The sequence below is a fragment of the Mustela lutreola genome, chromosome 9, assembly GCF_030435805.1.
Source record: "Mustela lutreola isolate mMusLut2 chromosome 9, mMusLut2.pri, whole genome shotgun sequence".
NCBI lineage: Eukaryota > Metazoa > Chordata > Mammalia > Carnivora > Mustelidae > Mustela > Mustela lutreola.
This window is the reverse complement of record NC_081298.1, coordinates 51,142,208-51,163,817: the sequence shown is the minus strand read 5'-3', so window position 1 is coordinate 51,163,817 and position 21,610 is coordinate 51,142,208. Positions and strand designations below refer to the sequence as shown.

The 21,610-nt window shown below is 37.2% G+C and overlaps 1 long non-coding RNA gene across 1 annotated transcript in view; it reads right to left on the bottom strand.

Annotated features, from left to right (window-relative positions):
* Window positions 1-259: 259 nt before the first annotated feature.
* The window catches only part of LOC131808265 (uncharacterized), a 36,509-nt gene continuing 15,158 nt past the window's right edge, over window positions 260-21,610 (bottom strand). Inside the window, exon 2 of the long non-coding RNA XR_009344758.1 lies at window positions 260-450. This is a non-coding gene — a long non-coding RNA (uncharacterized LOC131808265). The remainder of the gene's footprint in view (window positions 451-21,610) is intronic.

Genomic DNA, 21,610 nt, shown 5'->3' with positions numbered 1-21,610 from the left:
CATTATCTTGATATAACCACCAATGTTATAGTATGATTAGTGTTAATATAGCACATTTTTTCTTTTACTTTTTAAAGCACTTCTATATTTAATCCTGAAAAAGAAACAAAACAGCTTTTTAATTCTGGAAGCATCTTTCTAAATTATCTTTTTAAAAAAAAAAAAAAAGCAGTAGCAATTTTTGTTAGGGACCTAAAGTGAAAGTAGATTGATTGATTGATTGATTGATTAAGTAAAATATTTTATTTTGTTTATTGACAGCAAGAGAGAGAGAGAGAGACATAGAGAAGATGAAGCACACAAGCAGGGGGAATCACGTGCAAAGGGAGAGGAAGAAGCAAGCTCCTTGGGTGCAAGTAGTCCCATACAGGGCTGGATCCCTGTACATTGGAATCATGACCTCAGCCAAAGGCAAACATCTGCTTAAACAACTGAGTCATCCAGGCACCCCTAGAAAATTAAAAAAAAAAAAGACCTTTTAAAAACATTTTGTTTCTTTATTGTATTTTTTTAAATATTTTATTTATTTGACAGACAGAGAGACAGGAAGAGGAACTATAAGCATGGCAGAGGGAAAAGGAGAAGCAGGTTTCCCACTGAGCAGAGAGCCTGATGTGTGGCTCCATCCCAGGACCCTGGGATCATGACCTGAAAAGAAGGGACACTTATGGAGGAAGCCACCCAGACACCTCTTTTCTTTGTTTTTAATATATGGCAACTGATGCTTCCCAGCCACGAGGAGCATATTACCCATTGATTAAATCTTTGATAACAACCTATTTACAAAGGTGTGTAAATATATACTTACTCAGATTTATACACTTTGTGTTTTCTTCATAGTTTGGGGCTGGACCCCATGGTCACAACACTGCTTCCAGTCTTTGCCTTCCCATCTTTTGATACCAGGTATTTGGTCAGCAAAGCAAATTAGTATCAAAATTAATAAGCCCTTGGCACCATATCTCTGGAGCAGGGGTTACTCTTAGCCAAGGCCCAGAGCAGTTGACGTCCCCTCGCTAGTGCTATAGCCCCAAGGACTAGGTCCCTGCCACCAGAACTCAGTCTTACATGTTATGCTAAGCAGACAAAAACAAAACAGGAAAGCTCCGACAGCTTTCACTGGCATGCCTCATCTCCAACTCCCTCGATGTCCAGGCAGTACCAGATGACAGGGAGGGGTCTTCGTTCAACATATGGGAAGGAAGGAAGAGTCCACGAACAAGTACCTGCCTCTCTGTTCCTTTCCTTCATGAGCAGGTTGTAAGGAGGAGGAAGAGGAAGGGGAAGAAAGGTGAACTTCTAGGGGTGAAGGCCTCAGGTAGGCAGCTGGCTCCTGCCAGTAGGAAAGGGACAAAGGAGAAGGCCTTGAGTCTTTCAGGGAGGGTGGGGGGTAAGGGTTACAGCTTATGACGGAATCTGGACAGGAGTAATAGGGATACTAGTCATTTGAGTCCACCATTGGCAAGCTGGGCTGGGTGTCAGGGCAGATAGGCCTCCCTGGGCAACGGCACATGAGAGAAGGTGGAATTCTTCTCTGAGGAGCAGGTGGAGCTTTGGGTGTTGGGAAAGCATAGACAGTATTGTTCCAGGGCCAAGGACAGGTCCGGGTACTCCTGGTTGGAAGTCAAGGCCACAGTATGATCCAGGTCTTCTACCAGCAGCTCGAAGGTACCACATGCCAGCCACCCTCATTATTGTGTATAACTCTCTGGTGCACTTATTGGCTTATCCATCAAATGACTCCTTCAGCAGCTTGAAAACCATCTCCACAGGCACTCCAGGATATGGGAGGCTCCCAGATTGAAAATTTTGCACAGGATCATGCCAAAAGACCAAAATTCACCCTGGTGGATGTAGATCTGGTCAAACATCGCCTTAGGGACCATCCACTTCACAGGCAGTCCATTGTTGGTTGTCTTTTTATAGTAACTGATGTGGTGATATCTCTGGCAAGGCTGAAGTCTGAGATCTTCATCATGTTGTCCTTTGTCACCAGCACTTCCCTGGTGGCCAGGTCTTGGTGTATGCACTTCTTGGAGGCAAGGTACTCCATGCCTCAGGCTACCTGGTAGGCACAGGATACCAGGTCCTTGGAGGATAGTTACTCTGCTGCATTGTGGCTGATATTGTAACAGTACTCCAGGTCAGGAGGCCTCTGGGACTGCAGGTACTCCTGTATGTTGTCTTTGGAGGCACATTCCATGAGAGTGTACGAAGGACCATCCTGTGTGCAGGGCACAGCAGGTTGATGGTGTCCATGTGCTGTCCAATCATCTTCATCATCTCCATTTCTGAGATTAGGTTTGACAGGTCTTTCTCTGTTGCATCTGACTTCAACATCTTCACAGACACGTTAGTCAAATTGTTGGATTTGTCTTTGTCCAGCCCAATGGCCTCCTCCAACACTACCTGACCAAAGTAGGCCTGTCCTAGGTTTCTGCCTAAACTGCCTACAACCAGCCTTCCTAAGGGCAGTTATGAACTCTAGATTATCCTCAAAAACATTAAACCACAAGCTAAAAATTCTCTTCACTAGGTCTCTGTCGCAGGTCTAATTTTTTTTATCTTTCATCATTTATCTTTTTCCTAATTCTTATTTTCAGTATAGTTTATTTTGCTTCCAGGTGTTTCCCCTGGTTTCTGTATGCTGTTTCATAGGGAAGAATTATCCTGTCATAAAATTATTTCTTGAGCATTCATTACATCTCTCAGTTAAAATGGGTTCTTTTATGGTATTGATTCATTTGAGTTTTCTCAAAATGGGAAGAATTTTCAAAATGGTGTTTTCCTCAAGGTTCAGAGTTAGTCTTAGCCTCATCTTTACTCTTTTTGAAATTCACTTTTCAAATTCTTGTCCCTCTTTTTATCTTTTTAAATTAAAATGTTTAATTTTTACTATTTTTTTATTTGAGTATAGTTGATATTCAGTGTTACAATAGTTTCAGGTTTTCAATATCTCTATACATTATTATATGATCACTACAAATATAGCCACCATCTGTCACCATATAACACTATTATAATATCATTGACTATATTCTCTACACTGTCCCATATCTCTTTTTAAAATCTCTGAGTTTTATGTTTTCTGTTATTCCAATTTTCGACCATCATTTTACTTGGTTACATTAATAAAATATGCCTGATTACACACTCTTTGCTGAACACCATAGCATTTGATTTATAGTCGTCTTCTTCTTCTTCTTCTTCTTCTTTTAAATTAACATATAATGTATTATTTGCCCCAGGGGTACAGGTCTGTGAATCGCCAGGTTTACACACTTCACAGCACTCACCACAGCATGTACCCTCCCCAATGTTCATAACCCCACCACCTTCTTCCTACCCTCCCCACACCCCCCCCCGGCAACTCTCAGTTTGTTTTGTGAGATGAAGAGTCTCTTATGGTTTGTCTCCCTCCCGATCCCATCTTGTTTCATTTACCCTTTTCCTGTCCCTCAAACCCCCCACATTGCACCTCCATTTCCTCATATCAGGGAGATCATATGATAGTGTCTTTCTCTGGTTGACTTATTTTTCTAAGCATAATACCCTCTAGTTCCATCCATGTCAACGCAAATGGCAAGATTTCATTTCTTTTGATGGCTGCATAGTATTCCATCGTATATATATATATATATATACCATTCATTTGTTGATGGACATCTAGGTTCTTTCCATAGTTTGGCTATTGTGGATATTACTGCTATAAACATTTGGTGCACGTGCCCCTTTGGATCATATAGCAGTCTTCTTTACCTCTATCAGAACCCCAGGAAGCTTTATTTATTTATTTACTCACATAAACAGATGATCCAACACAACATTTTCTGATGTTCAAATGTATTATAATGTCTTACCGCTTAACACTATGCTTACTGCTCTCTTTCACTGTCTGACTAAATCCTCATCATCACTATGCCATTTAATGAGAAAGAACATGTGAACTCAGAGTTCTCTCCATATCAGGGAATGAAGACTCCACCCTTCTGTTTGTGCAGGTAAAATAAATGTTGATATTGTCTGTCCTGCACATACCCAGAATATTCACCATCAAAATATATACAAAATGAAAACCATAGCTCACCACTTCTATTACTACCCAGCATGCTAAAAACACCATCATATGTTCCTGAATTATTGACTTGATTGATAACCCCACTTCCACACATACTGCACTCCTTTCTCCCAGAAAATTTATTTTGGTACAGCAATTTAACCTAAAAATCAAGTCAGATTATTTTATTCTGCTGTTGAAAGTCTTTTGGTATCTTCCCCTTTCATATTAAATAAAAACTGAAGGCGTTTCAATGTACTAGAAGGTCATACATCAATACGTTCTTCCTCTCTCCACCACTATGAACTCCTCATTGGCCTCCTTGCTTTTCCTCAAAAGTAACAGACAAGCTGTTCACACAAAGTCTATATACTTACTTGCTCTGCCTAGAGCAATCTTTTCCTTTAATATTTGTATAACACTCTCCTTCACTTCCTGGGTCTTTGTGCAAATAACATCTCCTAAATGAGATATAACCACCCAACACAAAATAAAATTAACTTTCATCCCAGCATTCTGCAATGGCTTTTACCTTTCTTGTATTTCTTTGTAACACTTATCACCATCAACCATCAATCATTATTCTATTACTGGTTTATTTTCTTATTTGAGACAGAGAGAGAGAGAATTGGGAGGGTGCGCAGAGGAAGAAGAAAACACCCCACTGCCTAGAAAGCCTGCTGGGGAGTTACTTCCCAGGACCCTGAGATCATGACCCAAGCCAAAGGCAGTCACTCAATGGACTGAGCCACCGAGGTGCCCCTCTATTATTGGTTTATTTCAGTATTATATTTCAAAAGAATGTAAGCTCCTTGTGGTCCGGTATTTTATATGTTTTATTAATTGAAGTATTCTCAGAAAGGTAGCTGGCAGATTGTAAGGGCTCACTAAACTGTATTTTGTTGTTATTATTGGGCTCCTTTATGGGCTTTACCTCTTACGCTAGAAGTCTATCCTTCAGATGTAAGCAATAAGAATAGAGCCCTGCTGCCTGTTCAAATGTGTAAAAAGCCTGTATTAAGTGGATATTTTAAAAGCTAAATGAATGGCTTAATAGTTGTATATAGGGGGAAAGGGAACATATTTTCCACAGTTCAGAAGTGGAGTTCTTTTATAGAGTTCTTGTACAAGCCTACACTATTGAACGATAATGGGCAGTTGTACATTACAATTATACCAACATTTTGGTAATTTATATCCTTTTTTTGTAATTCATGACTGGATCATTTAATTCCTTGGGAGCATTATAGCATTTCAACTTTTCATGTTCAATAAACTTATTGGGGTTGCTACCTTTTTTATTCAAATGGAGAAATAGTCATGATTTAATCTAAATAAAGTGTTACTGATTGTGTTGTTTTCTAGGAATGACTCACACATGCTAGTTTAAAAGTTTTGTTAAATTCCCAAGTCTGTCACTGATAAAAGCCTTTTGTAGATTAGTAACTTGATAAAAACGGAAAAGTTATGTAACACCGATTGTTATACTATCTTTGTTTCCATCTTGCATTGTAATAACACCCATCTTAACTCTATTTAAGACAAATCATTGCCAGATGGATTTCTGGCATTGATTGCATGATATGAAATCTAGTATAACTAAAAGTTTTTGGTTTTAGTAGCATATAAATAAATTTAGAAAAATATATGTATTTGAATATAAGATAAATTTTTAAATTATTTGGCAATAGTAAACTAAATTTTTTTTTGTAAATTTTTACTTTCTAAAATTTCATTGAGCTCTTTTGCAATAAGAAACAAGTTACAAAAAATTAAGGTTTATTTACCCCAATTCAAAGTTATTAGGAATATAATCATAGAGGTTGAAGTATTTAAAATATTTATTGAACCCAAAATATTTTATTAGGTAAATTCATGAATGCTGAACATTCACTGTTAAAATATACTTATACTATTGATAGACTGGTAGAAGCCTAAAATCAAATATTTATTAAATATTTATATCCATATCTTTTCATGGCTTGGTAATTCATTTCTCTAGCATTAAATAATATTCCATTGTTTCCTATACTACACTTTATTTTTCCTTTCACCTATGGAAGGATATCTTGGTTGCTTCCATGCTTTTGTCAGTTATGAATAAAACTACTATAGACATCTTTGTGGGTATAGATTTCATCTTCTTTGGATAAACAGCAAGAACTTCTACTGCTGAATCATCTGGCAAGAATATGTTTAGTTTTGTAAGAAACTGCCCAGTTGTTTTCCATTCTTTATTCTCAATAGACATGGAAGAACATTCCTGTTGCTCCACATCCTCACCAACATTTCGTGTTCTGTTGTCAGTGCTCTGGATTCTGGGTATGTACTGGTGTCTCTTTTTTGTTTTAATTTGCATTTTCCTGATGACATATGATGTGAAGCATCTTTTTATATGCTTATTTGCCATCTGTAATATTGTCTTTTGTGAGGTATCTGCTAAGGTCTTTGGCTCATTTTTAATCAGGTTTTTCCCCCATTGTTGAGTTTTAAGGGGTCTTTGTGTATTTTTTATTAACAGTCCTTTGCCAGACGTGTATTTTGCAAATTTTTTCTCATAGTCTGTGCTTTGCCTTTTCATTCTCTTGGCATTGTGTTTCACAGAGTAGACATTTTTAAATTCAGTGCTTGTGCTTTTGTAGCTAAAGCTATTGCCAAAACCAAGGTCATTTAAATTGTCTTCTATATTAGCTTCTACATGTTTCGTGTTTAGGTTTATAATCCAATCTGAGTTAATTTTTGTGAAGAGTGTATGATATCTGCCTGGATTTATCTTATTTTATGATTTTATTTTATTTTATTTTATATTTTTACATTTAGCTTCACCATTACTCCAGAACCATTTGTTTAAAAGATTGTATTTTGCTCTCTTGCCTTGCTTTTGCTTTTATATTAAATATAAAATATAATTGATAATATATATTCTGTTGCTTTAATCTAGTCTTTCTGTGGTATTACAATATCTTGCTTACAATTATCATTATGGTAAACTTTTTTTAAAGATTTTATTTATTTATTTGACAGAGAGAGAGATCACAAATAGGCAGAGAGACAGACAGAGAGAGAGATGAGGAGAAGCAGGCTCCCTGCTGAGCAGAGAGCCCAATGCAGGACTCGATCCCAGGCCCCTGGGATCATGACCTGAGCCGAAAGCAGAGGCTTAACCCCCTGAGCCACCCAGGTGCCCCATCGTTATGGTAAAGTTTGAAGTCAGTCCTCAGTCTTTGTTCTCCTTCAACACTATGTTGACTATTGTGAGTCTTTGCCTCTCCATATAAACTTTAAAACAAGTTTGTTAATATTAAAAAAAAACTTGCTGGAATGCATTAATTGTATAGATAAACTTGGAAACCAGTGACCTCTTGAGCTTAGCAGGAGATAGACCATGGACATCAGTTATCACAGTGGTGCCTCTGGCAGAACCTATTGCAAATCCCTAGGCAAAATGAGACCTCAAGGATCTGAGAGAATGTCTAAGAAGTACTTGATACATCCCTTGGGTATGGTTTATTGAAGTGTCCACCTGTCTGAAAGCTGGGGAATCTAGATAAGGGAGGGAAAATTAGTTATGATCAAACATATCAACAAACATCAATAAATTTTGTAAAACTAATTGTCATGGCTCATATACAATATGACCAACAGAGGAACCATCAGAAGGAAAGCATCAGTTATGTTTATTGTGAAAATTTTTATTCAAAATAAAGCAATGTGAGGGGAAGACACAATGAGAAAATTACCATTTTTTAAATGGTTAAACTTCTTACAAAATGGAATAGGTTTTATATTCTAAGTAGTATATTGAAAAGTAAAACATTGGGGCCCCTGGGTGGCTTAGTGGGTTGGGCTGCTGCCTTCGGCTCGGGTCATGATCTCAGGGTCCTGGGATTGAGCCCCGCATCGGGATCTCTGCTCTGCAGGGAGCCTGCTTCCCTCTCTCTCTCTCTCTCTCTCTCTGCCTGCTTCTCTGCCTACTTGTGATCTCTGTCTGTCAAATAAATAAATAAAATCTTTAACAAAGAAAAGAAAAGAAAAGTAAAACATTAAAAAATAAAATTTTAATTACAAAATTATGTAATTAAAAAAAAGGTTAAATATAGCAGAACCATTTTTCTCATAACTGGAAAATACATTGTATATATATCTATCAAAAATAACTTGTCATGGGGGCGCCTGGGTGGCTCAGTGGGTTAAAGCCTCTGCCTTTGGCTCAGGTCATGATCCCAGGATCCTTGGATCGAGTCCCACATCGGGCTCTCAGCTCAGCAGGGAGCCTGCTTCCTCCTATCTCTCTCTGCCTGACTCTGCCTACTTGTGATCTCTGTCAAATAAATAAATAAAATCTTTTATAAAAAAATTTTAAGAAATAACTTGTCATGTCTGGAATCAGGAGCATATGGAAAAAAATAATATCTGAAGACAATACTTCTGCCATGTTTTGTGCCTTGTTAATATTTTTAAACAGTCAAGCAACTTTTAGCTTTATTGAAATACCTGCTAAGATACCAGCAGTGCCTTTTGGAGCCCTGTGACTATAAAAATTAATTGCAAATATTCAAAATGTTTACTATGGTGTCACTATTTAGGGCCACCACCAAGTATGTTTCAGAAGTAAGCATAACTGTTACTCTTCCATAAGGCAAAAGGGCATATATTCAGGAGTTCCATCGGCTGTACCAGGAGGTGAATCAAGTAATGATTTTTGTCTATAAAATAATTCACTTTTCAATCTAACATGCCTCATTACACATTATAATAATAAAAACTAGGAGGAGACTAAAACAAACAAACAACTACAACTACAACAACCAGCCTTTCCTTCAGTGGAAAAGTAAATATATCTTTATGAGTAGCCTGAAATTTATTTTTAAATATTTTTAAGATAAATGTTTTTGTTAGAAAACCATATATTTTATATTACTAAGAAATAACAGGCAAAGTTTTATTAACTTCTAAAAAGTCTAGTTACTTCTATTTATCTATTAACTCATCGCTTTATGAAGTAGAACATGATCACACCTATTGTATCTACCCAAGTTTGTATGCTTTGGTTATTTTATGTTTGCTATTTCCTTGCTTAATTTTTACAATATTTGATACATAATAGTATCTTTAAGTCCATCTATGGTTTCACAGAATTTGTTTGAACTTCATAAAAATGTACCATACTTCTTGCACTGTCCTTGTTTTACTTCTCTATTAGCTTTCCAAGATTTATTCACTTTAGAGTGTGTAGCTATCATTTATTTTTATTCCTCCATAATGCTATGTTTACAAATTTGTATTTATCTGTACTTTTAAAAATATCTTAATTATATACCATTTCTCATCTCACGTAACACTCATATTACTTCTACACGTATCAGATATTATGTAACTGAAAACCACAACTCAGCAACAATAGAACACCATTTTTCAAAATTAAATGGCTTACCAGAATTCTTTAATTCTATCCTTTATTTGTAGTAGATGACCCTTTATTCTGGTATTTGGCATTGTTCATATGGAGGAAAGCTTATAAGTTGATATTCCATAAATAGAAGGATTTATTATGATTGAGTAATTATTTTCATTTAGAATGCATAGAATATGGTTGATTTAATATTTCTTTCTTACCCTCTGCCTGGAACATAGTGCTATCTATGTAATAGCCACTAAAATATTAAGTTAATTACCTAGACTTTAAACTGCATATTAATAGGAATAACATACAGAACTCTTCTCAGATTGGGACACCTGGGTGGCTCAGTCAGTTAAACGCCTGAGCCTTTAGCTCAGGTCATGATCTTAGGGTCCTGGGACTCAGTTTTGCAACAGATTCCCTGCTTAGCCGTGAGTTTGCTTCTCCCTCACCCTGCTGCTCCCCCTGCTTGTGCTCTCTCTCACTCTCTCTCTTACAAATAAATAAAATTAAAAAAATAAATTCTTCTCAGATAGCTAATATAGAATATCGTCTTTGTATTCATCAAAGGGAAAGTGCCATATAATAATGAAATTCAGACTACTTCAAATTAATTTTTTAACCATTAAGAAAGTACTAGAAACAAGCCAAAAATGTCTTCAAAGAATTAAAGAAATAGATTGATTTTCAATATCTTAATGTTTCTAAAATAAATTGCAAGATTTCTATACTAGATATCAGTGTAAATATTCATTATACAAGGATATTCTAAAAATAAACCCGAGAAAACTACTTGATATATATGATGACAAAAACGAGTTTGACAAAAGTCAGTTTGGGTATAACTTACAATACCTACCACCTGAATGTCTTGTTCTATAATTTAATTATTTTAATTTACAAAAATACAAAAATAATATGTCAGAGTAAGTATATTGATAGCTTTGAAGGTATGCTCTGGTTGTGCACTGTTTACTATTTAAAGGGGAATCAAATATGTGATGCTTATGGTGTGACTATATTAAAATTCAACAAGTTCAGAAGCATACAAGGAATAGAATAAAGACAAAAGATGACCCTTACTTATCCTAAAGATAGACAATGGTATATATGTGCTAGTTGGGGAGAGAAACCAATCAGTAGATGGACGATGTGGTAGTGGAAAAAAAAAAGACACAACGTTTTGGTTGAAAGTTTAGCACTATATTTAACAAAGAGAAATTGTGTGTTAATAGCCTTGAATAAAATCCAAAAAATATTTTCAATTCATTGTAGATTATTTAGAAAAAACTTGAAAAATACAACTTGATAAGGATTCCAATAAAAGATTCATAAGCGGACCTCCTTTCCTGCCTCCAACCGGACCAAGGAGGACTCCTCCTCCCCTATCCCATGCCCTTCTTCTCCTCCTGACTGACTAAGCAAAAGTAAGGACTGCTAAAGAGAATTTTAGTTTTAGGTCTAGAGGAGTCAAGATGGCGGAGAAGTAGCAAGCTGAGACTGCTTCAGCTAGCCAGAGATCAGCTAGATAGCTTATCTAAAGATTGCAAACACCAGAAAATCCATCGGCAGATCGAAGAGAAGAAGAACAGCAATTCTGGAAACAGAAATACAACCACTTTCTGAAAGGTAGGACCAGCGGAGAAGTGAATCCAAAGCGACGGGAAGAGAGACCCCGGGGGGAGGGGCAGGCTCTCGGCAAGCAGCGGAGCAACCGTGCACAAAATCAGGACTTTTAAAAGTCTGTTCCACTGAGGGACATCGCTCCAGAGGCTAAACCGGGGTGAAGCCCACGCGGGGTCAGCGTGGCCTCAGGTCCCGCAGGGTCACAGAAGGATCGGGGGTGTCTGAGTGTCGCAGAGCTTGCGGGTATTGGAACGGGAAAGCCGGTTACAGAGACAGAGCCGACAGTAAGCTCGCAGCTCCGTGTTACCTTGAACCGGTCGCAGGCTCGGTGAGCTCGGAGCGCGGCCGGAGGTCAGGCAGACGGGAGTAACTGGGCGCTGTTCTCTGAGGGCGCACTGAGGAGTGGGGCCCTGGGCTCTCGGCTCCTCCGGGCCAGAGACCAGGAGGCCGCCATTTGTATTCCCGTCCTCTGGAACTCTACGGAAAGCGCTCAGGGAACAAAAGCTCCTGAAAGCAAACCTGAGCGGATTACTCACCCCGGCCCCGGTAAGGGCGGTGTAATTCCGCCTGGGGCAAAGACACTTGAGAATAACTACAACAGGCCCCTCCCCCAGAAGATCAACAAGAAATCCAGCCGAGACCAAGTTCACCTACCAAGGAGTGCGGTTTCAATACCAAGGAGAGCAGCAGAATTCCAGAGGAAGAGAAAGCCAAGCACGGAACTCATGGCTTTTTTCCTGTGATTTTTTTTAGTCTTGCAGTTAATTTAATTTTTTCTTTTTCATTTTTTTTTTCTCACCTTCGGGTAAAATTTTTTTTTAACTGTTACCTTTTTCTTTTTTAACGATTTTTTACTAGTTTATCTAATATATATATATTTTTTCATTTTTACATTTTTCTTAGGTGTTTTCTTTTTTTAAAAATTCTTTTCTTTTCTTTTCTTTTTTTTTTCTTTTCTTTTTGTTTTTTTTTTTTTCTTTCTTCCTTTTTGAACCTCTTTTTATCCCCTTTCTCCCCACTCACGATTTTGGATCTCTTCTAATTTGGTTAAAGCATATTTTCCTGGGGTTGTTGCCACCCTTTTAGTATTTTACTTGCCCCTTCATTTACTCTTATCTGGACAAAATGACAAGACATAAAAATTCAACACAAAAAAAATAACAAGAGGCAGTACCGAAGGCTAGGGACCTAATCAATACAGACATCGGTAATATGTCAGATCTAGAGTTCAGAATGACAATTCTCAAGGTTCTAGCCGGGCTCGAAAAAGGCATGGAAGATATTAGAGAAACCCTCTCGAGAGATATAAAAGCCCTTTCTGGAGAAATAAAAGAACTAAAATCTAACCAAGGTGAAATCAAAAAAGCTATTAATGAGGTGCAATCAAAAATGGAGGCTCTAACTGCTAGGATAAATGAGGCAGAAGAAAGAATTAGTGATATAGAAGACCAAATGACAGAGAATAAAGAAGGTGAGCAAAAGAGGGACAAACAGCTACTGGACCATGAGGGGAGAATTCGAGAGATAAGTGACACCATAAGACGAAACAACATTAGAATAATTGGGATTCCAGAAGAAGAAGAAAGTGAGAGGGGAGCAGAAGGTATACTGGAGAGAATTATTGGGGAGAATTTCCCCAATATGGCAAAGGGAACGAGCATCAAAATTCAGGAGGTTCACAGAACGCCCCTCAAAATCAATAAGAATAGGCCCACACCCCGTCACCTAATAGTAAAATTTACAAGTCTCAGTGACAAAGAGAAAATCCTGAAAGCAGCCTGGGAAAAGAAGTCTGTAACATACAATGGTAAAAATATTAGATTGGCAGCTGACTTATCCACAGAGACCTGGCAGGCCAGAAAGAGCTGGCATGATATTTTCAGAGCACTAAACGAGAAAAACATGCAGCCAAGAACACTATATCCAGCTAGGCTATCATTGAAAATAGAAGGAGAGATTAAAAGCTTCCAGGACAAACAACAACTGAAAGAATTTGCAAATACCAAACCAGCTCTACAGGAAATATTGAAAGGGGTCCTCTAAGCAAAGAGAGAGCCTACAAGTGGTAGATCAGAAAGGAATAGAGACCATATACAGTAACAGTCACCTTACGGGCAATACAATGGCACTAAATTCATATCTCTCAATAGTTACCCTGAATGTGAATGGGCTAAATGCCCCTGTCAAAAGACACAGGGTATCAGAATGGATAAAAAAACAAAACCCATCTATATGTTGCCTCCAAGAAACACATTTTAAGCCCGAAGACACCTCCAGATTTAAAGTGAGGGGGTGGAAAAGAATTTACCATGCTAATGGACATCAGAAGAAAGCAGGAGTGGCAATCCTTATATCAGATCAATTAGATTTTAAGCCAAAGACTATAATAAGAGATGAGGAAGGATACTATATCATACTCAAAGGGTCTATCCAAAAAGAAGATTTAACAATTTTAAATATCTATGCCCCCAATGTGGGAGCAGCCAACTATATAAACCAATTAATAACAAAATCAAAGAAACACATCAACAATAATACAATAATAGTAGGGGACTTTAACACTCCCCTCACTGAAATGGACAGGTCATCCAAGCAAAAGATCAGCAAGGAAATAAAGGCCTTAAATGACACCCTGGACCAGATGGACATCACAGATATATTCAGAATATTTCATCCCAAAGCAACAGAATACACATTCTTCTCTAGTGCACATGGAACATTCTCCAGAATAGATCACATCCTCGGTCCTAAATCAGGACTCAACCAGTATCAAAAGATTGGGATCATTCCCTGCATATTTTCAGACCACAATGCTCTAAAGCTAGAACTCAACCACAAAAGGAAGTTTGGAAAGAACCCAAATACATGGAGACTAAACAGTATCCTTCTAAACAATAAATGGGTCAACCGGGAAATTAAGGAAGAATTGAAAAAAATCATGGAAACAAATGATAATGAAAATACTACGGTTCAAAATCTGTGGGACACAACAAAGTCAGTCCTGAGAGGAAAATATATAGCGGTACAAGCCTTTCTCAAGAAACAAGAAAGGTCTCAGGTACACAACCTAACCCTACACCTAAAGGAGCTGGAGAAAGAACAAGAAAGAAACCCTAAGCCCAGCAGGAGAAGAGAAATCATAAAGATCAGAGCAGAAATCAATGAAATAGAAACAAAAAAAACAATAGAACAAATCAACGAAACTAGGAGCTGGTTCTTTGAAAGAATTAATAAAATTGATAAACCCCTGGCCCGACTTATCAAAAAGAAAAGAGAAAGGACCCAAATAAATAAAATCATGAATGAAAGAGGAGAGATCACAACTAACACCAAAGAAATACAAACTATTATAAGAACATACTATGAGCAACTCTACGGCAATAAATTTGACAATCTGGAAGAAATGGATGCATTCCTAGAAACATATAAACTACCACAACTGAACCCAGAAGAAATAGAAAGCCTGAACAGACCCATAACCAGTAAGGAGATTGAAACAGTCATTAAAAATCTCCAAACAAACAAAAGCCCAGGGCCAGACGGCTTCCCGGGGGAATTCTACCAAACATTTAAAGAAGAACTAATTCCTATTCTCCTGAAACTGTTCCAAAAAATAGAAATGGAAGGAAAACTTCCAAACTCATTTTATGAGGCCAGCATCACCTTGATCCCCAAACCAGACAAGGATCCCACCAAAAAAGAGAGCTATAGACCGACATCCTTGATGAACACAGATGCGAAAATACTCAACAAAATACTAGCCAATAGGATTCAACAGTACATTAAAAAGATTATTCACCACGACCAAGTGGGATTTATTCCAGGGCTGCAAGGTTGGTTCAACATCCGCAAATCAGTCAATGTGATACAACACATCAATAAAAGAAAGAACAAGAACCATATGATTCTCTCAATAGATGCTGAAAAAGCATTTGACAAAGTACAGCATCCCTTCCTGATCAAAACTCTTCAAAGTGTAGGGATAGAGGGCACATACCTCAATATCATCAAAGCCATCTATGAAAAACCCACCGCAAATATCATTCTCAATGGAGAAAAACTGAAAGCTTTTCCGCTAAGGTCAGGAACACGGCAGGGATGTCCATTATCACCACTGATATTCAACATCGTACTAGAGGTCCTAGCCTCAGCAATCAGACAACAAAAGGAAATTAAAGGCATCCAAACCGGCAAAGAAGAAGTCAAATTATCACTCTTCGCAGATGATATGATACTATATGTGGAAAACCCAAAAGACTCCACTCCAAAACTGCTAGAACTTATACAGGAATTCAGTAAAGTGTCAGGATATAAAATCAATGCACAGAAATCAGTTGCATTTCTCTACACCAACAGCAAGACAGAAGAAAGAGATATTAAGGAGTCAATCCCATTTACAATTGCATCCAAAACCATAAGATACCTAGGAATAAACCTAACCAAAGAGACACAGAGGGGCGCCTGGGTGGCTCAGTGGGTTAAGCCGCTGCCTTCGGCTCAGGTCATGATCTCAGGGTCCTGGGATCGAGCCCCACATCGGGTTCTCTGCTCAGCAGGGAGCCTGCTTCCTCCTCTCTCTCTGCCTGCCTCTCTGCCTACTTGTGATCTGTCTATCGAATAAATAAAAAATTAAAAAAAAAGAGACACAGAATCTATACTCAGAAAACTATAAAGTACTCATGAAAGAAATTGAGGATGACACAAAGAAATGGAAAAATGTTCCATGCTCCTGGATTGGAAGAATAAATATTGTGAAAATGTCTATGCTACCTAAAGCAATCTACACATTTAATGCAATTCCTATCAAAGTACCATCCATCTTTTTCAAAGAAATGGAACAAATAATGCTAAAATTTATATGGAACCAGAAAAGACCTCGAATATCCAAAGGGATATTGAAAAAGAAAGCCAACGTTGGTGGCATCACAATCCCGGACTTCAAGCTCTATTACAAAGCTGTCATCATCAAGACAGCATGGTACTGGCACAAAAACAGACCCATAGATCAATGGAACAGAATAGAGAGCCCAGAAATAGACCGTCAAATCTATGGTCAACTAATCTTCGACAAAGCAGTAAAGAATGCCCAATGGAAAAAAGACAGCCTTTTCAATAAATGGTGCTGGGAAAATTGGACAGCCACATGCAGAAAAATGAAATTGGACCATTTCCTTACACCACACTCAAAATAGAATCAAAATGGATGAAGGACCTCAATGTACGAAAGGAATCCATCAAAATCCTTGAGGAGAACACGGGCAGCAACCTCTTCGACCTCTGCCGCAGCAACATCTTCCTAGGAACAATGCAAAAGGCAAGGGAATCAAGGGAAAAAATGAACTACTGGGATTTCATCAAGATCAAAAGCTTTTGCACAGCAAAGGAAACAGTTAACAAAATCAAAAGACAACTGACAGAATGGGAGAAGATATTTGCAAACGACATATCAGATAAAGAACTAGTGTCCAGAATCTATAAAGAACTTAGCAAACTCAACACCCAAAGAACAAATAATCCAATCAAGAAATGGGCAGAAGACATGAACAGACATTTCTGCAAAGAAGACATCCAGATGGCGAACAGACACATGAAAAAGTGCTCCATAACACTCGGCATCAGAGAAATACAAATCAAAACCACAATGAGATATCACCTCACACCAGTCAGAATGGCTAAAATCAACAAGTCAGGAAATGACAGATGCTGGCGAGGATGCGGAGAAAGGGGAACCCTCCTACACTGTTGGTGGGAATGCAAGCTGGTGCAGCCACTCTGGAAAACAGCATGGAGGTTCCTCAAAATGTTGAAAATAGAACTGCCCTATGACCCAGCAATTGCACTATTGGGTATTTACCCTAAAGATACAAATGTAGTGATCCAAAGGGGCACATGCACCCGAATGTTTATAGCAGCAATGTCCACAATAGCCAAACTATGGAAAGAACCTAGATGTCCATCAACAGATGAATGGATCAAGAAGATGTGGTATATATACACAATGGAATACTATGCAGCCATCAAAAGAAATGAAATCTTGCCATTTGCAACAACATGGATGGAACTAGAGCGTATCATGCTTAGCGAAATAAGTCAAGCAGAGAAAGACAACCATCATATGATCTCCCTGATATGAGGAAGTGGTGATGCAACATGGAGGCTTAAGTGGGTAGAAGAAGAATAAATGAAACAAGATGGGATTGGGAGGGAGACAAACCATAAGTGACTCTTAATCTCACAAAACAAACTGAGGGTTGCCGGGGGGAGGGGGTTTGGGAGAAGGGGGTGGGATTATGGACATTGGGGAGGGTATGTGATTTGGTGAGTGCTGTGAAGTGTGTAAACCTGGTGATTCACAGACCTGTACCCCTGGGGATAAAAATATATGTTTATAAAAAATAAAAAATTTAAAAAAAAAGATTCATAAGCAATACAAGTTTCAGAATTTTTAGTATATTTTCCCTAAAAAGCCATTTGATTTAAATTAAAAATAATTCTATTTACCTGCCACTTAAATAAGAGGAAATTACTTGGTTTTGTAATAAGTCAATAAAATAAATTAACATATCTTTAGAAAACAGATATGCACACTAATTTAAAAAGAATAGTGCTTAATCTGTTCAGCAAACATTTGTAAAATTCCTTGCCATCAGCTAGCTCTGGAGTTCTGCTAGGTGAGTAAGGCCATGTATGTTACTGCTCAGAGTACTGACGCAAAGCAATTGTCCCCTGCACGTCCATTTTTTGCTGTTGATATGTCATGCTATGTTGTTTAGAGATCCACAGATGGCCCTACATGAAAGCCGTTTTTTGTGTGTATATGGGTGACTGTGATTTACCTTTCAAATAAGATGGCTCCTGATTTACAATGATTCAACTTATGATATATCTGACAATGATGTGAAAGTGAAAGTGATTCAGTAGAAACTGTACTTTGAATTTTGAATTTGGGTCTTTATAAAATGGGCCAGTGACATGTGGTATGGTGCCATCTTGTGATGCTGGGCAGCGGCAGTGAGCCACAGCTCCCAGTCAGCTAGAAGATTACAGGGGTGAACACCTGATATTTTTACAAGCATTCTATATATAACCATTCTTCTTTTTTTTAGTGTAATATTTAATAAATTGCATGTGATATTTGATACTTTGTTATAAAATAGGCTTTGCTTAAGATGATTTTGCCCAAATGCAGGCAAATGTAAGTGTTCTGAGTATGTTTAAATAAGCTTAAGGTAAGCTATAATATTTGATAGTTTAGGGGTATTAAAAGCATTTTCAATTGTTTATGTGTTTCTCTGTACATAGCCCCCTTGTAAGCTGAGGAACATCTCTATATGTATATGTATCCTTGGTATGGCTTACATATTATTGGCATGAAACATCTAGAACAGTACGCGTGCCATATAATTGTCTACAACATCCAACAAGTTTCTTGAAAGCTTGTGCCAAAGGGGTTATGTCTTTAAGGATTCTTATTTCAGAAGGGTTCTCTCAAACGTAAGATTTTTCAGAAGTTAAGTGAAAATCTGACCAAACTAAACATTTTTCCATTTTCCCTAGTGAGCAAAGAGAGCTAAAATCTATCTGCCATTTTCAACACTGTACTCAACGATTGTAATTCTAATTTAAGAACAGATTATTTATATCAAAACCACATGTTGGCCTAATCTTATACAATATTCATAAATCTCACTCAGAGCCCTGGACACTTTTATTTGTTGAGTCTATATGGTACTACGGACATTCATCTTTTTTGACCTCATAGCTTCATGTATGTCTATACTTTTGAAAATACATGCATCATAGTTCCATTGTAAAATGTCTGGGTTATAAAATGTGCTATGCTATCAAAATAGTAATAAGAACATACAAATGACCTGATGTAATGAACTGGACCAGACTTCCAGATATCACATTTCATACCAGAAAGATTCAGTGGTAAGTTTTAAAATGGCCAGCTATACTTCGACTGAATTATAACTCATTTAACTTCTTTCTTTGTGTACAGTATTATACATTCGTCAGTATTATAGTAAATAAGTTCTTTGGACAGATGTAAATATCTGTAATAAAAAATGTTTTTCTTCTTTCTTTTAGTCCTTTTTACTTGTAAGACTAGCCACAAATACCATGCCTCCCCCAAAATAATTTGCAATCCAAATTTATCTCTAAATGAATTTATTGCACAGAAAAAATTTTATATATATATATATATATATATACACTTACAGTAGACATGTTCAAAAATAGTTACACAACAGCAGGGCCCTATATGTAAGCAGTATCAATGTTTTGTTTTGTTTTGTTTCTTTCTTTAAAAATAAAAGAGGTTATGTGAAATATTGGAATTTTATTTTCAGGCCTAGTTTTACAATAAAGTTAACTACACTTACGGTGTCAACAGCCTCTTGTTGGCAGTATGATTTTATTGGCTCCATGGAATAACAGCAAGGATTTACTACTGCTTCTTTCTTTTATGACACACAGAGAAAAAAAATTGACACATTTGCTCAAGACCAACCAGAATCATTTTAACCTATCAAAATTGATGGAAGGCCTTCACTGCCAAAGTCACTGCTGGGTTTTCACAATTCATTGCAGACAATCTGCTACTCCCATTAGGATAAAGTAGAGAAGAGTCCTAATCAAGGAAGAAAGCTGGATTAATACTTGTAATTATCATTGAATTATTTAGCCTGCTATAGGATTATTATTATTAGTGTCATTTGATAATTTTCTCTCATTTTATTAAACACAACTGTGAGTAATTACCCTACCTAATATTTCTCTGTATTGGCTGACTAGCTAGCAAACATTCATGAATATATCCATTAGCCACACATCTAAAATGCTGCATTATGATGCTGTTGAATCAGAACATACCACTACCTGATCCTGTAGCTCTTTGAGGATTTGAAAATCAGTTAATTCTATGTTTATTGGATTCTTCCCATACAACTAGAAAATTTATAATAGAGTCCATGAACATTATTAGTTTTACCATTTTAAACCAACAATCACACTTTGATTTTTACAACAAAAGCAGAAATATAGACACATACATTTGGATCAGTTTTCTGTTAGTCTGTCTGGACTTCAAAATCCTATTCCTCAAGATAATGCACACCAAAGTTCTGGATTAAACAAGAAATTAGATGGCACCTGAACACTTGGTTTAATATTCTCAAAAGGACTATGCAACTTATTTCTTACATTATGACATTGTTTTACAAAGATCCACACTTTTATAATGTTAGTATTTTTAATAATCAATAAAGTCAATTAATCATGATTAAAAATCAAACATAAAAATTTCTACTTTTTGCTTTTGCCCCCTCCATTTAGAACTTATTTATAGCCTGATAATTCAAAGGTCCCTATGTTTATGAAAATCTGGACAGAAATAGCTCTAAGATCCCATTCAGAACTTGATATTAATCTAAGCCTTTTGGCTCCATTTATCCTGAGAGCAAAGAGTAGGACAAAGGATTTGAGTACTGTTAGTTTATCTGGGAGATTACCCAAGGAAGAAAAGAATGGGAAAGTGATACAGTGAAGAAGCAACTTTGTCAAAGAGGTACATTGTTGATATAATTGTTGTGGATAGAAAATGAAGGCTTGCTTTTACTGAAAGGTCCTGAGAAACTTCTTTAAGTTGTCCTCATGAAGACCTGAAAACTGACAATTTTACCTATGGTTCTTATTTCCACGTCACTGAGAGCTGTCCTCAGAGGACATTAACTCTCCTACACTTTTGGGTTGTGTTGGGAACATTCTAAAATAAGAGAGAGAATATGAGATGCTATCAGTGTTAAGTAACTGCAATTTCCCATGGAACTATCCACCACAGGTTTGGCTATAATCAGGTGTTGGGCCTTGATATCAGAGGGATTTGAGGCAGTATCATTTTAGGTTAATCATTATATCCGAAATTTCCAAAAACTTCAACTGATGAAACTTTGATTATAAATCTATAAAAATAACAATAAATATACAGTATTCAAATTATTTTCATAGAAATACACAAACAAAGCATCAATTGATTAATATTTAAATGTTACAAAATACTGAACTGAAAGAATTTGGTCATAGAACAACGTGTAAGAAGTAGAACTTAGGTTTAGGTTAGAACTCAGGATGCATTTGAGACTCAGTTAAGAAATTGAATGGAGGGACACCTGGGTGGCTCAGTGGGTTAAGCCACTGTCTTTGGCTCAGGTCATGATCCCAGGGTCCTGGGACCGAGCCCCAAATCAGGCTCTCTGCTCAGCAGGGAGCCTGCTTCCTCCTCTCTCTCTGCCTGCCTCTCTGCCTGCTTGTCATCTCTCTCTGTCAAATAAATAAATAAATAAAATCTTTAAAAAAATAAATTGAATGGATATCTGACTATCTTATAGGTTTGCTAAAAATCAGTGACTTTGTGTTCATGTGTGGCTATGCAGGAATTTTTAACTTTCTCTAAGAAGTTATTAGATTTGATTTTATAAGGGCAGTAAAGGATGAGGAAAAGCAAAGTACAAACCCCATAA